At 42.6% G+C, this 17,395-nt stretch overlaps 1 protein-coding gene across 3 annotated transcripts in view; it reads right to left on the reverse strand.

Moving 5' to 3' along the window:
* LOC118431410 (hemicentin-2-like) overlaps positions 1 to 17,395 on the reverse strand; it is a 50,217-nt gene that overhangs the window by 22,392 nt on the left and 10,430 nt on the right. The window contains exon 1 of one of the 3 annotated variants that reach the window (XM_035842621.1): positions 5,093 to 5,635. The exons of 1 other annotated variant lie outside the window; for it this stretch is intronic. The gene's annotated coding sequence lies outside the window, so the exon portion shown is untranslated. Of the gene's footprint in view, positions 1 to 5,092; positions 5,636 to 17,395 lie in introns of those variants that run through there. One more of the 3 variants, XM_035842624.1, reaches the window with a different exon arrangement.

Here is a 17,395-nt window from a genome sequence, read left to right on the forward strand (position 1 = left end):
GTCTAATATTATACAATGTATTATCCACCGACAGGCCAAACATCAGACTTATCATTAGTACATAATGTATGTTTGAACACTGGGTAAAAAAGTAAAAATTAGACAAAACATACAATATTATCCAGGGTCATGGAAAACGCTACATATTACGTGTTTCGTAGGATCATGACCTAACCAATTGCTTTCGAACATTGCTGATGTTGCCGTTTTAATATATGCAACGGTGAACCAAAGCTGTAATTCCACCAAGATATATAGCCCATATCTTTTGAAAGCTATCATGATCAACTCCCAGATGTATCTTTTGCCTTCCAACTAATTGAGTTACAGAAAAACATAAATTTTCAAACTGATAGTGGATATGTAGGGAGAGCAACATTACGTGAAGTGGGGGTAGGGCGTCATCTAGTTGTTTATCTGCGAGTCATAAAATCTACATCGAATTAATGTCAGTGGTGGTTTAAATAGTGGCAAAGAATACTGGGAAGCAACCACACAGTTCTTTTAAAAGTTCAGAATTTCGTTTTCTTTGTCCCACATCGATCCGGCAAGCCTCCATGGACACAGGGTGGCCAGGACAAGTCGTGAGGAGATATAAAACAGGATAAAGGAGTGTTTTTCAATATAACCCGAGGCTCTCTCTGATACGTGTTCTGCATAGATGTCCCGTTATGGCCAAATCTCGCGAGATGAACACCTCAGCGAGAGTTGGCCTGAAATGGAGCATACCCTCTATCCATGTATGCACAATGGAAGCTCTGTTAACGCTAACGCTGTGAGCAGTGGTGAACAGCGGCATGTCACACTGAATAGTTATAGAACACGCTTCCATGAACGATGCTCCATCGCAGCCGCATACACTGCCTCTACACGAATCTACTCAATTTATCGCCTCTTATTCCTATTTGTATTTGGACAGACGAGGAAAATGTGGCACTGCACTCATGTTAGTAATTTATATTACATACACAGTACAGACAGAAGGTAAACTAAGGTAGTCTTTTTTAACCTCCCTGACCGAAGTCAGGTACCCATTTTTACACCTGGGTGAAATGAGAAAGGTCGTGCCTTTCCCAGGGCACAACGTCGGGGGAACGGCGAGTATCGAACTCAGGACCTCTAGATTCCAGTAACGCCACACACGACGCCATTATCACAACAGAGGGAGACAATTTGAAAAAAAGTTCAAATTCTTTATTGAGCATACCTCACAATCTTTCTCGCATTGTCCTAAGGACAATCTTGTGACAGGTTCCATACCAACGGTCGAATTCAGGCGAGATATGCAAAAACTCAAGCACGGTTTGTGAATATCAATGGAAAACCTTGGCCTGATATGACCTGAGTCGTGGCAAGCTGGTTTTACCCTTTCTGGGACCTTTGGGCGTCGAAACAGCTTAGATTTTATGTATTTTGCTACAACTGTCCATACATGTGATTTAGTTTTTGTATTACACTTTCGCTATTTCGGTGCTTAAATGCGAAGTGCAAGCGCAGCTTATGTTGAATGTTACTCGCAAACCTCTGAACGATTACAACGTCAGGGACCACCAATATGCACTGCACTAAAACTCTCCTCGAAATGGTGCTCATCTCAGGCCTCCCGCTGTTACGGTGATGCTACAGTAATCGCACAACCATTTCCCGGTGACTCCCCTGGCATCCCTTTCTGCTGGCAGTTTGGAAACTGCCACAAACTACGGGCTATATAGCGGTACACGCCAAGCACGCCAACCAACTTGACAAGACGTCAAAGTATCATTGCTCTGCGGGTTGCCATGTCGCCTTCCCCTGTCACCAACCAATCGTTACTTCCTGTAGATTAGGGGGAAAATGACATTTTCTGGCGAGACGGTCCTACCACAAGTTGCATTTGATGACCGAGCTATCGGCGCAATCCACTCAGATTGGACACAAAGCGTCCTGCGATGACGACCCCAACCGTGAAAATGGGGGCGTAGGGACAGCACTTACTTGCAGCCTATATCTCCGACGACAATGGGCGATACGTTGGGAAGTTGCCTTTATCATCTAGGTTACCTTGGGCAAAACGGGTTAGAGCTTCAGAAATGAAATGGGTTGTCAGATAGGGGTGTTTATAGCAGATAGGCTTCTAGTGATACGACTGTCGCAAATGCAGCCGTGAAACTAGGAGACGAGTCAGAGTGCACTGACCGTAGGTGGAAATGCGCAACTCTAGCTGTTCTTCATCGTTACAAAGAATCAGTAGCTACTTCAACACAACTGCATTGAGTGATCCATCTTTTTGCACACTCAAGAGGGCTCGCGCCCGAGACCTTGATGTCGAAATCATGAACACACTGGGGATTACAGCTCCTGGCGCGATCACCTATCATGATCACTTGAGCTGTCAGATGAATCGTATGTAATCAGTGCTCCACCTCGGCAGAACGTCTCGGTTCAACAAAGCTACTTGCTCAAAGCAATGTCTTGACTCACCTACCAAAGCTACTTGCTCACAGCAATGTATTGACTGATCTACCAAAGCTACTTGCTCACAGCAATGTATTGACTCACATACCAAAGCTACCTGTTCACAACTATGTCTTGGCTCACCAAAGCTACCTGCTCACAGCAATGTTTTGGTTCAAGTAGCTTTGTCACTTGTTCACAGCATTGTCTTGGCTCACCAAAGCTATCAATGTCTCACATCAATGTCTTTACTCGCATACCAAAGTTACCTGTTCATTCATAACAATGTCTTGGCTCACCAAAGCTACCTGCTCACAGCAATGCCTTGGCTCACCACCAAAGCTACTTGCTCACAGCAATGTCTTGGCTCACCAAAGCTACTTGCTCACAGCAATGTCTTGGCTCACCAAAGTTACTTGCTAACAGCAATGTCTGGACTCTCGTACCAAAGCTATTTGTCTTGGCTCACCAAAGCTACCTGCTCACAGCAATATCTTGGGTCACCAAAGCTACCTGCCCACAGAAGTGTCTTGACTCACGTACCAAAGCTACTTGCTCACAACTATGTCTTGGCTCACCAAAGCTACCTGCTCACAACTATGTCTTGGCTCACCAAAGCTACCTGCTCACAAATATGTCTTGGCTCACCAAAGCTACTTGCTGACAGCAATGTCTTGGTTCACCAAAGCTACCTGCTCACAGCAATGTCTTGGATCATGCACCAAAGATACATGTTCACAGCGATGTCTTGACTCACGTACCAAAGCTACTTGCTCACAACTATGTCTTGGCTCACCAAAGCTACCTGCTCACAACTATGTCTCGGCTCACACACAAAAGCTACCTGTTCACAGCAATGTCTTGGCTCACCAAAGCTATATGCTTATCACAGCAATGTCTTTGCTTACCAAAGCAACTTGCTCACAGTAATGTCTTGGCTCACCATAGCTACATGTTCACAGCAATGTCTTGACTCGAGCTCAAGCACTAAAGCTACCAGTTCACAACAATGCCTTGGCTCACCAAAGCTACGTATACTTGCTCACAACAATGGCAATGTCTTGGCTCACAGCTGCCCTCTGGCAGCAATTGTATTTTACCAAGAAAAAGAGAATTGCGACATGACATTTTTATTAGTGAAACGGTACCTCCGTTCTCCCTGACTTGTTATGTTCATGCTACTCCGAACAGCAATTACTCAACCAACTGGATATGATTTTGGAAACGTTTCAGATAACATCCGGTATCTTTCGCCAGTGACAATGAACGGATCCTGTTGAAGAACAGGTTTATATCCTAACTATGGATATGAAGAGTTTAAGACCTTTTTATACTTAGGAAACAAGGGTATGGCAATGGTTCAGACTACTATTTTGTGCACCACACGTACACGAGCTTACTACATTTTCATTTGAATAAATCTTTCATACAATATACAACAAAGCTGTGTGTGTGAAAATGAATAACATGTTAAGCAAGAACAAACTAAAATCAATCATATGCTATAGCCTGCACAGATCATTGCTTTCTACTGAAATAAATGCGTATTTTGTGCACCGACTCTCGTTAACAAGGTCTCAGTGGGCACAGAGCTACGCACAAGGAAGCCGATTCAACAGACAAGACACCACATGATCAAATTGTGCTAGTCATGCGTGACTTTGAGGTCGTGCTAACACAGAAATGTATCAAGTCTTGTTGCTAAACGAGACAATTCTGGGATTTTCTCCAAGAAGGCAGTATTCCGTATTCCGCGCGCGTACCGGTTATTACCGAGCGAGCGGATTCATGATATTCGACCGGTCTAACCGCGCGATGGGTGCTAAATATTTTGATTACAACAGAAAGGTCCTGGTAGGGCCAATCGAGCTGAACGCGCAATTGCACGAACAATCAAACGGTTTGCTTGACAAATGACGTATGATATGGGCATTTTTTTTACATTTTACAAAATCTACCCTCTTGTCACTATCAAACGTCAGTACAAAATGCATCAAGGTATTTCCAAATCGAATACGAATATTCAATTATTCGTCAATTTTGACCACTGAGCAAGAGGCAATGCGTTTGGCAGTAAATTTTGGGTGATTTTTGCAGCCTATCTGTTTATCCGTAGCAAAATCGATGCGGACAGCCTGGATTTCAATACTCATCTAACCCAGCATGACTGTCTCCGAGACGCCGGAGAAACAGATTCTTAGATCCTACTTAAGAGGCTTGCCTGGGTATGGCTTTGTCTCTTGCATGATAATGTTTGGCCAAGTGAATGATTTTTATCTGGAATCTTCCTAGACGCCAGCTAATCTTAAAATGTTCCTTAGAGGCAGGCATACACATATGCAGAGATAAGACCCCCAGAAACGACGGCAAATTTAACACTGGAACTTCAGTGGTATGATAGCAAACCGTGACGGATTGAAATACCCCACCTTGCTCCAAACGCGAGGAAAGATAGCAGCCTGACAAACTATCTACCGGAACACGTAAAAATCTGGAAGAAGGGAAGCGTGGCTGAATACGTGAGAAGTTGGCGGTCGGTAGTGTTTTGCAGCAAAGAGCAACTTGGTGGCGAAACGTGCGATGAATCACAATCACGAGCAGCGCTACAATGAAGCTATTCTTTACCCACTCTGCGCTCCGTTCTTTTACCCTTACGTACCTTCTTGTTGCTCTGCGTCTTCAATATCTGCAGGCGTGTATCTTCTGTCTTACACACTTGTGCACGGGAGTAGCTTTTCAAAGACTCTCGGACCGCATGTCCTACCCAGTACCGTACCACACCTGGCCTGCCGATAGATTCAACAGCTCCTCTTTATGTAGCCTACTGCGCTCTTGTCTCCGCCTACCATCAGCGTCACATCATTGCAGGGCGACGTTTGTCTGTAGTTCCGCTGGCGCCTGCTAACGCGGTATCACTGTTGAATACCCGAAACTCGTCTCCCCCTCTACGTTCCCATGTTGGATCTCTAGGAGCGGAGAAAAGCTGAAAGGGATATCTAGGCTTCACGTAAGGATAGCCAGAAGAGATGAAGCGGATCATTCATAGTTTATCTTGGGGTGACCCCACGCTGGCTCCAGCACGAGCTCTCGCACCACCCTGCTCACGGCCTCCCGCCGTTGCCGCGCGAGGGAGCGCATCACGCTAACTGCGGGCGAAAATGGAGGGGAGGTTAGAGGTGACCCGCTATCAATAAAGCTTGCCGCTCACGTCGCTTGGTCCAATGGGCTCACTCGGAAGACTTCCCATCGTATCCGCCGTGCGGAGCACAAGCCAAGAAAGGTGCTAATCCAGAGGAAAATATAAGTAAGGAAATAAAAACGACACTGCCTTTCAATTTAGGGCTACAGCCTACAGGATGTAACCATAAGTAAAGGCAGACTACATGGATGAATACGCGTTTCAAGTAAAGTGGGCTTGATTCAAATGTCACACTGTATGTATAGTGCTGCGGTGGTATTACCACGCGCGCGGCGACTGTTAACAGTCTCTTTTCATGTTCCCCGGGATAGTGGAGCTCCCACGGGCTTTGATTCGAAGCGTTTTGAAGTGTTGAAATGACGTTCACTCCTTTTCATTGTGGATGAAAGTCGCGTGTACACCACTCATCAACCCAAACGCCGTGGATTACTTCCGCGGGGAATCACCAAGTTCTTAAGGAAAGAGAAAAGTGTGGTTCATGATCAAGGGCAAGTAAGTCACCCGTCAGTACGAAGAATACTGATGAGGGGAAACTCCGCTAAGAATTGACTGGGCGAGGACATTTGCTTCTAGATTGCCACACATTACGGACCAGCAACTTTTCCATTAGGAACATCTCACTCTCCTTGTTGTGTGGAATGTGCGGAGTGGTGTCGACGTTAATGGGGGAATGTAAAGTAGCATTCTACAGTTCATTGTCCTCGCAGTAACAAGAAAGATGGATCTTGAAGTGCTAAATTTGTACCACGAAAGCGCAGGAATATATTAGAAAGACACACCTCCTACATTTAGGAACCTCACACAGGAAGGTAATGTATACCTCAGGAATAAATAAATGGCTCCACATAGTCTACTTGAAGCTTTTCATTACTATTCTTTAATGCAATTTGTGCCTCTTTTATACTACACAAGGAGAGAATTATTGACCTGTACTCATTCTCTATTTTCGATATCAAATGGCTGAAGCTGAAAATACTTATGAAGTTTAGCTACAGTAATGTGGCCTTGGCAATCTGACGTCAAACATAGATACTAGCTAAAGATGAGTTGAGAGATGAAGGATGAAGGTCCATGCTAAAGATACCATGAGGTTGAATATTGTCAATAACTACGAAAACCATCATAATGCCAAATTGATGTACAAAATCCCACCTTTTATCATGATTAAATCTACATTACTCCCAATAAATAGAAGGCCCCAGATCACAAAGATATCAGACTTACATTCTTTTAGTAGGGAAATGTCATAGACAGCATCTTAAGTAGTTTTACTGAAGTCTCGGATTGCATTCAATGCACGTAGTGTAATGATAATCACTAATATAGTAAGCACACAGCACATGAAAACTAAACTGAAACGCCACTCATGCCGGTAAAAACTGACAGACAGATTTAACAAAAAACACATCTCCTGAACTGCACTTAGTTCTGAACTCATATCAGTAAACTTGATCATTAGGACTGACAGGGCAGAGCATGTGGCTTGTATGATTATCGAAGAATATTCGCGGAGACAGACAGTTACGGTTGGCTCGAGAACCAGTTTACAGTGTTTCGTTTTCTCGGAAATCAGAAATCAATTTTGCTTTAAGCACAGATCACGAATCTTCTTCGGGGTCGACAATAAAGAGACATTATTTACTGCAACTGTGCAAGTTTCACTTGAAAAGATGCCTGACGGCCTTAACAGAATATATCAGAGTAACACTGGGGACGTCATTAGAATGGCGGATATACGCCTAAGATTTGCAGGCAGCCTTCAGAAGAAGAAACGACCTGCTACTTAAAACCCTTCACGTTTTCGTTGCATGTAGATGGTGTAGAACATATTGAACATTAAGTGGGGTCGTGCACCTTCTGGGATCCCAAGAGCACTCACAACAACGGAGAAGTCACACCGGTTTCCGGTAAAAGCCTGGTGTAAAAAGCGCTTATTAAGAATACCATCATTCCACGTCGACGTCGTGTCAAGATATTCGACACTGTTGAAGGGCGAAATGCAATGTCTTTGCTACCATTTGTGGACAAACGTGTATTTCCTATTATGTAGATAAATGGATAGACAGATGGTAAAATAGATATCATCAGTAGATAGATAGGTAGATAGGTCTTAAAAGCTTTTCTTATCATTCATGACAATCAAATAGAAGATAAGTATCATTTATATTTTGTTCATGCATATTTACCAGCCTTGTCAAAGAACGACTGTTTCAGAGAAGATCTTACCATCACACCTATTTCATATAAATTTAGAACCACTACAGTACTGTTCTCATTTGTATGCAATAGCAGAAGCCGATACTGGCTAATTTATTTGAATTCCGATGGAGTTAGAAAGCCAAGAAGTACTGCATGTAAAGTCTATAGACCCGCGTCAGTCAAGCATGGCTGATTCAACGGAACAACTTTTCATAATAGCATCTTAAAGGCGGGATGCCACAAAGTTTTCGAGAAAAAATCCCAAAGTTGGCGTCACATTGTCAAGGACCGGCAGGTTTTTTTGATTGCCAGAAGGTCGCAAAATTGCTAGAAAATCTATCGTCAAAATTGCCAGAGAATCTAGCGTATTTTGCCCGCAAATTTTCTACTCTGTTACACTGGAAGGGGCTCAGTGAACTTTGATCATTAACCGATCAGTATACATTGCTCAGTGATCAAGAGGACGAACAAGTACGTATACAGCGGTCGTATTTCGGCTGAAAAAGTCCTCTAGGCTCCTCTAATTCGTGGATAGAGCTTTGTTGCTGCTGGCGTGAAGACGGGACGCCAGTTATCGAGCAAAATGTTGTAAATCTCCTTTTAGAGCTTGTAACTGAAAATATTTGAGTGGTGCACTTCAGAAGCATTGCCACAACGGCGCAGGTCAAGTAGAAATAACGTAGAGGGATTACAGTTTACTTGGTCCTGTTGTGAACGTAGGAAGCTTTCCGGGTTATTCAGTTTTCTTCAGTGCGTCTAAAGAGAAATACCGAGGAATATTCAGATTAAGTTATCTTTGTAGAGCATACCTTGGCCTTCGTGACTGCAAGTCAGAACGCAGCAATTCTGTTCCTTAGTTGGAAAGTACAGCATCAATCCTGAAGCGCTGTACAAAATGCCTCCTCTTGGAACAACGCCGCTGCCTTCCCAGCGCTCATAAATTTTGTGCTTGGTTCTTTCACTTTTAAAAATGTACGAGTGGGATATCAGGTTTCTAAGAGGTATGAATTCAACCCGCAGTGTCCGATCTGATGCATTAGGATGGCTGCTGACGCTACTTCAGCATTCTATATGCACTGTAACCATTAAAATATCGCGAGATTTAGTGAGATCTTGTGATGTTGAAACAATTACGACCTTATGTCGCATCGTTATAGTGAGGTAATGAAGATCGGACGGACGGCAGCTGCCTTTTATGTTTTAGTGGCAGCATTATGTGCCTCCAGGGGACAGTCTGCAGGGAATCATGTAGGCACTTTCCATGTTTTTATCTCTCTAATCTAGATCTGTTGGCAACCTATTTGTTGTTACGCCAAACAACAACATCAAAAAACAATTACGGTAAGAATAACAAATCAAGTACCAGTATTTGATTAAAGTATCCCAACATTATACGTGTATCCTACAGTTTATAATAATCTGCCATAGAAAGAAACCTTCTAGCTTACAATTCATAGCAATAGTAAGACCTTGGAACTCTTATCGTATTGCATGACTGCCAAGTAGGCATAACAGATGCTTACATTTTCCAATTACTGTGCTAATGAACCATTCATCTAGCGGCTGTCAACTCACAATCAAGACGATGAACAGACTCATGTACACAGAGAGACATATTTGCAAGTGGAGACTTGTGAATCTAGTACTGATATACCAGGCTACACGAGGACAAAACATATATTATAAAGCTATTCACCCTTTCTATTACCTTAGGACCATACATCAAGGTAATTTTCTGGTATGCTGCACACGCTGATGACAAATCATTTGATGTGTTGTCGACAGCACCCACATGGACGGCAACCCTTCTGCCATTCCCGTGAGGCTCCCTGTTGATCCCTTTATTTTACCAAAGTGATAATGTACCATTTTCTATTCCACCTCACGTCTTATTTGAATAGATCAAGGCCGGTCTTTCTCCTTGAAAATCCAGGAAATATAATGATACAACAAAGAGTACCAGAATAGAGGCTTATTGATTTCAATCTACGGTGCACGGGGGTGTGATTGCGTTTGCTTTGGGAACAAGGGTCGTGACACGAAATCGAAGTATCATAAATTCCACCACTCCCGGTTTAAATGATGGAATAAAATAGCGCGCAAATAATGGTTGATAAACCTGCCGATGAAGATGCCTGGCCTAAATTATTTATTGTTGTGCATGTTTTTCATTCCGATGCTTACTTAACTCACCTGTTAACGGTTTTCGTTACGATGCAAACTTAAATCACGTGTACGTGTTAACCCTGCACTGTAGGGCTGGGTACCGGTACAGAAAATTCAGGTCCAGGTCCGGTTCAGGTCCAGAGGATCAGGTCCAGGTCCGGACCTGAACCTGGACCTGATTCATTATGACTCATACCAATGGTCCATTTCAGTACAAAGAAATCTGTTTGGTGGAGTGTTAGACATAACACTGGCGTTTTAAAACACTACAACGCTAACTGCACCTGTACGATTGACTGTAAACATTGGTAGAAATTACTATAAACTCTACTCTACTTCACTCTTCCATTTTCTTCCAACTGCAAGCGCCAAAACGTATGAATGCCTGATAAAATAATATGTTAATTTTCTAATCGGTCCAACATCCGGTCCACCTAATTTTTTCAGGTCCGGTTTTTCTGGACCGGTCCAATAAGAAAAACCGGTTTTGTACCGGTACGCTGTACCGATACCCAGCCCTACTGCACTGTCAAAACTTTCAAAACAAACGCCCGGAATGCATAAAACAATTCGGCCTTCCTTTAAATTGTGTTTTGCAGGATGTGAATACAGAGTGGGCTGGTTGGTTATATTCCTTTTTCTATCACAGCAAACATGAGAAAAACATATTTTGGAAGATCATTGAAATGCCACATCGTAATTTTTATATCCTTTGCCAATGGTAGATTCTCAAAAGAAAGACTACAGCATCGGCAGGTGTATGTTAAGGTCGGTCTGGATAACCGGAAGCACAACATTTTCCCCAGGTCTAACAATATGTGTTCCACCACTACACATTGTATCACACATTGTTATACAGTATTTCATTTCATATGAGTACGGATACAAGTATGTTAATTTTTTATGCCTATATATTAGCATCATTACAGATGATATGGAGGCTCATACAAATAATACCAATTATACTTATACTACGACGTAAAGAAGAAAAAAAGAGCACGTCACATCACAGTCAAAGCCTCGAAAGGTACATGATGCTTGAACATCGATACGTCAACAATCGTCTTGCATTTCTTCTACCATGCATGTTGGACTTAATCAGGGTTATTATGTGTACTAGTTGGGGCGTCATTACCGAAAAGTCGGCTGCCGGAAAAGCTCAACTCCGGACGCTGGCTGTCTATCGGGAAATCTGGGCGCTTATATAAGCATCATTATGGCGGATCTTTTTTTCCAGACGTTATGTTGCAATTACGACGCCCGGTCTTCCTTAATGACCCAGCTCAGCTTAAAGGATTGTCCCAGGTAACCAGTTCTCGTTATCACGTTGTTTTGAACTCTGGCCCGCTTTGTTGACGCCGACGAAGACGTCAGAAAAAACGTGGCCTCTCCAGGCTGTATGTAATATATCGTTAGTTCACCTTTATCCATAGGGTAACCTATATCCGTTGTGTTTAGAAATAGGGTATTTGGGGATCGTTAAGTTGAAGGAAGGTACTTTCACATTGCAATATTTTAAGAATGTCGACATTTGAAACCCACGTCGTTGACCTGAAATCTCTAACTTCTCATTTTTTAAACTAACGAATCTAGGTTACCCCACGATTTAAGGCGAACTAGCGTCACAATTACGTCAACACCAGATTTCCTTGGCTCGTGTATTTTATGACCAAAAATTATGACCTTATCCGTGCGATAGGATAAGAGCGCCATTGCGACCTACGCGTAGATAAAAAAATATCACTACCTCGTATCTACATGTGCAGATCCTTTGCATTCGCTTGTACCGAGGAACACTCAATCCCTACACGAAAATTAAGATATGGATTTAGTTCGCGGCACGACATGACAAGCGAGTCACAGATCCGCCACTCTCAGTCTGCGCCTATCTGATGTCCTGTACCCGTGGAAGATACGGTCCTGGATTTGTGTCTCATCGTTCCAGATGACGGTAGATAAGCTTCTTGTATCGTTTGCCCACAGTTTTGTTCTTGGAATCATTCCAATAGTTTGGATCATTTCATATTTGTAGTAATGTAATTCTGTATTATCTGAAAGTTACGAAAGTTAAGCGTAACATTTTGAAATGACGGGGAAAAGAGATACAGTGCACTGATCAGGTGCACGAGACGTTGTAGATGGTATTCCACTACAGCCCCTGCCAAACATTCATCAGGGACATGCTCTCGACCTCTCCCGAATCAAGGTCGACACTGGGTCGGGGTAGCCTGAAATCCATCCTAGGTCCAGTTCTCTCCGATCGCATCCAAGCAAAATATGACTTTCCCGACTTTGATTTATTCAGAATCTATGGCCGGCTGGCTAAGAAAGACAAGTGCACAATCTTGCCAACCATCTGCTTAACACAAATGACCTTGCTCACAAACGACTCCTGACCATGGTCTGGAGAGGGTCGGAAGGCCATAGTTGGCTATGTGTGTCAGGAGATTAGGTGCTCGGCAATTTTAAGGCTGCGTCTGGGATTCTAAATCGTCGCTCATAAAGTCGCTGCAGACCATTTGCATATAGCCTGGGTACAATCAAGGTAGTAGTTCGCTCCTATGTATGCTTCTGCTACCCGTCGGAACAGCAAAGAAGCGGCTGTATATAGTGCACAATGAATGTCAGAGCTAGAAGCGACGGTATATAGTGTATAACAAACGCCGGAGCTAACTTCAGACTAATCTTCAGACGAGCCTGCATAGAAATATTCAATAGGAATGTGCTCCAGCACAGTTTCTTAACTCATGAGTCATCAGATGGATGGACGTGTTAAAAGATATCGGCGGTTTTGTTAGAAGCGAGGCAAACAAGATTTTGATCATCCTGTGCCATCGACGAGTTAACCCTACCCTCTCTTTAAAGAAGCTGATAGGAGAGATACAGGGAGATAGGGACCCACGTAGTCATCCATCATGTGGACCTGCCTGCTGGGGGAGTAAACTTTCGCAGAAACCTTTAAGTTGCCCCATGGGTGGAATAGAAATGCGATTGCCTATCTCTTTTATGCTTAGGAGAAGGAGTTATCAGTCCGGCACCTCGGGGGGCTTTTCTAGCGACTGCCTTTGAGAGGTAAACCTCATCTTGCACTGCAAGCCCTCCTCGCTTCTTCCTGAAAATCGGATCATCTGCCCGGGGTGATACAGCTGATCAATTTTTCTGCACAGGACCGAGAGATGGCATCATCGGTTTGATATACGTCGGAAAGTTGTTCTTCAATGAATTATGCATTTTTCACCCACCACTTTCCATAAAGTTGAAGTATATCGCCCTTCAAAGCTTTGAAAGAAGACAATGGCTTTCCTTGATGAAATCAGTTGTGTGCCTGTCTGGCTACTGTAGTTATTGTTGCTCAAAGTTCATCAACGTGACCAAGCCCCATTGTACGAAGCTTATGGATATTGCTGATGTTATCTAAATTGCACATACCCATAAGAGAGCAGTACATACCGTGTAACAATCGCAAATGGGACCCTCTCCGCATTAGTCACGATAGACAATGAACAAATGCTTGAAACGCGAGGATGATAAGGTCACGGGTAACTGGTAACACAGCTGAAGCATCCCCTGTGACGTCATGTGGCTGACTGCCATTATTTGACATTACGTTTCCGACAATGCTGCTGTTTTAATAATATGAACAAAGTTTGTATGTTTATGATTGCATCTCCAGACATTTCGTTATGGTAACAGCGCCAGATATGTATTGTCATGATATTCCCATTGCTGAGCCAGCTAGCATTGAGCACATATAACGTTTTCGGCAATGCTGTTGTTGTAATAGTGTGAGTAAATGTTTATAATTGCATTTGAACACATTTCGTTAAGGTGACAGTGCCAGATATGTATTGTCAACATATTCCCATTCCCATTGCCGAGCCAGCTAGCATTGAGCGCATATTACGTTTTCGGCAATGCTTTTGTTGTAACAGTGTGAACAAATAACAGTGTGAACAAATGTTTATAATTGTATTCGCAGACATTTCGTTAAGGTGACAGTGCCAGATATGTATTGTCATGATATTCTAATTGCCGAGCCAGCATTGGGTGCATCAGCCACAAGAGACACTGCAACGGAAACTTGCCGACCATCTGATGAGGCGGCTGCTGTCGACCGTCTAGCTACCGAGGCGATAAGAGTGGAAGCTGCCATATATAAAGCTGGGGACTAGTCTTGACAAGTTGTCACTTACCCGTCGACTTTGATTGATCATCCTCGCTCTTTTCAGGAGACACGTGATACGTCCTGTCAACTCAACTTCCATTCCAAAAGATCCCAATCTACTTAGAACAGCTATTAGTCTGAACGGCGCTGGATGCAGTATGTGGGCGGCGAGATATTCCAGCACATTCAGCAGACTCCATTAGACGAAGTGCTTCATTTAAAAACGGCATCTTCGAGAAACGCTGACGTCTAAGATAAGCTGCACGGATGCTGCACATTATCTCCACAACATTTCTTGGAATACATAATTTTTTAGTGTTACTGTACACCACTTGAACAGGAAGTATGCATACATATATTAGGATCGAGAGGCATGAGCAAAATGTCAGTGGTATATGTGATTCAATGCATTCAATATGATAATGTAGATTACATATACTACGTAATTCAAGTTTACACGGTAACTTGCAGGTTTAACCATCCAAAATGGCGGACAGTATCTACGTCATAATCACGTGAGCGCAAACATCCAATACGTACAGTAGGTCTGCTCCACCAGCCCACCTAGTCAAACCGTTGAAGATGCTGTTGATTCATACAACAAGTTGTTGCAGAGTTCGGCCACGATGAAACGATGTTCATTCAATTACAAGCAAGTGAAACATATGTCCCCTTTTAGTCTTAGTTTAGAGGATTATTTCCATATGATGAATAAGCGATTGGACTCGGCAGTTGATAGCTTCATTTGAGTAGCTTTTCTTACAATTACACTAATTACGCAATTACACGTGAGACTATTCATTATACTGTCGCCACAAAAATACTCGTAGGTATCTATTCAGTAACGAACTGGTAAGGAACACAGTAATATCATATCTTAAACAACTGACGAAGGTTTAAGTTGCTACATAAATCATGTGATGATCTATGACGTCGCAGGGAGACGCTCCCAGAAGCTTTATCACTGTCTCAGTTTTTGTTTATCACTTACACAGATGAGTCTTCGCTGATTGTCGATAACTGCATTAGGTAGAAGCTTTTCTGACACCTCATAATACATGTATGTGATAAATCACGCCAGCCGTCACGGAGCAAGCGTTTCTTGGCCAAGCGTCAAAATCGACTTTGAATTAATTGTTGTGAGAATGTCGATCAATCTCTTCTGACCGTTTCAACCATTCAACCGTTCAGCCTTTAGGGAAAAAATGTATTTTGTGAATGGTGAAAACTATTTACACATTCAAACCCTTAATGTTAAACTAAACCATCTTATTTTCAATAAGTCATGTTTCGTTCATACATATTACAAGCACATATTCACATGAGACAGACAGTCACTGAAACGTCTGTGGTTGTGAATACAAAGCTGTGAAAGAAAAGAAAATTCATAAACCCAAAAAAATTTCTCAATGATGCTACCTCATGCTTTCAATATGCATATAGATGTAACATATGTGCTTTTTATAAACCCAATTGTTGTCTATAGATATTCAAACTAGAATAGTCCAAACAACCAAAGCGATATATCTAGAATATGTTATGTCTTGAATTTGATATACATCCACAAGGGATGATATATGTTCAGAAGAAATAGACTCAGCACCGTCGGCACATTTTGTCGTGAATTGAAGTTGATGACGGGGCCATGGGCCACTTACCCTGCGGTAAAACTGAGAATGGTTTCCTCATTGAAATGCATTGAGCTATTTCCCAATACACTACCCTCTATCCCAAGGAGACCGCGTCCTTAAATCAAGGTTTCACCCACATGTAAATACCGTGTGCCAATCAGTTATTATCATGCAATCGTCATACGTAATAAAGTCAAGTCGGCACTCAAAATGCGTTTTGATCATTTCTTTTGTGAGAGATTAATTAGGATGTTCCTTATACAAAGTGTAACTTAGTGATCTGACCTTTCCAAACGTTCGTCTAATATATCTAACATTGATGTTGTTATATATACTATTTGCCAGAGGTATGTGTCCGTGGTTATGCATATGTTTTTTTTTATCTTCACAACTGTTCTTTATCTTCACTTTGTAGTATAATTGTCGTTTGTTCCAATTACTCAGACTGGAAGTATATACGGAAACAACGTTCAATGTAGAACGCAAACAGATTTGCTGAGTCTTCATATTTGTCTACCGTAGTGGAGAGAGCCATAAAATGGCCTAATTATAGAACTGTCTCCCATGTCAACCAATAGTACAGTGCGAGCTTCTAAGAAGTCATTCAAAGCTAGGACCCAGGCGGATTGGTCTCATTGAAATGCATTGAGGTTACCATCCTTTGATCACCACAGTTGATCCCCAGACAAGGAGATAATAGACATTGGGGTCGATCTCATAAGCCTTTGTGACCGTCTAATGACAGGAAAGCGCCTGGGGACTCCCGGCACTCAATCGATTTGATTTTATGTTCGGATTGCAAGAACCTGGATGTTGACCGCTGAACTCGGAGACGTGATATCAGTTTGTTTTGCGACTGGAAGAATATACAACCTGTCATCGATGAAGGGATGATGCGAGAAGAGGACCGAATGAATAGACTGTACAGATACAGCAAAATGTACGGAAATCATAGATCATTGTACAAACTTTGTATGCGTGATAACTTCCACATCCTTACCAGAGTAAGTATTCATGGTATTGTGTTGGAATCTGTAATCTTTAGCGTGTGGGTAATAGCTGTACAGTTATACGGATAGCCTCTCTAGGGCAAGGCGTAAAACCCTTGAGTCTAGCCGCCGTAAATGTGATTCATGCCGTTCAGATGACAGTCTACTCCGTGTTGACCTGGGTTGTATGTGCTGGTATTCAAAAACCTACTGATTTGAAATGCAATCGTAGCTTGCCAACTCCAAGTGCAGAGCGTAAGACGTGCATTTGGAACATGCTCAGTGAACTTATTTGTCCTAATAATGACAGTTGCATCGAATTCATCACCGTCGCCAGTGTACCAGTAGTCTTACTTGTTCTGTAAAAAGTAAACAACCGTCCTCTATTTATGAATTTTCCGATATATGTTAAAACCATTGTCTTGCTGATCCCGTATATAGACGGGATGGACATATACAATGCCTGTGTGTGAGTCCAGTATCTTTACAGGTTTGGGGCATTTTTCACCTACATCTGGCATACCACAGCAAAGCGCATCGATTGGGGAAGTAAATCTGCAGTAGCAGTACGGAGTAAGTCAGGTTTTACTGATCTGTTTAATCATCCAGCTCA

Source organism: Branchiostoma floridae, chromosome 15 (genome assembly GCF_000003815.2).
Source record: "Branchiostoma floridae strain S238N-H82 chromosome 15, Bfl_VNyyK, whole genome shotgun sequence".
Classification (NCBI taxonomy): Eukaryota; Metazoa; Chordata; class Leptocardii; order Amphioxiformes; family Branchiostomatidae; genus Branchiostoma; species Branchiostoma floridae.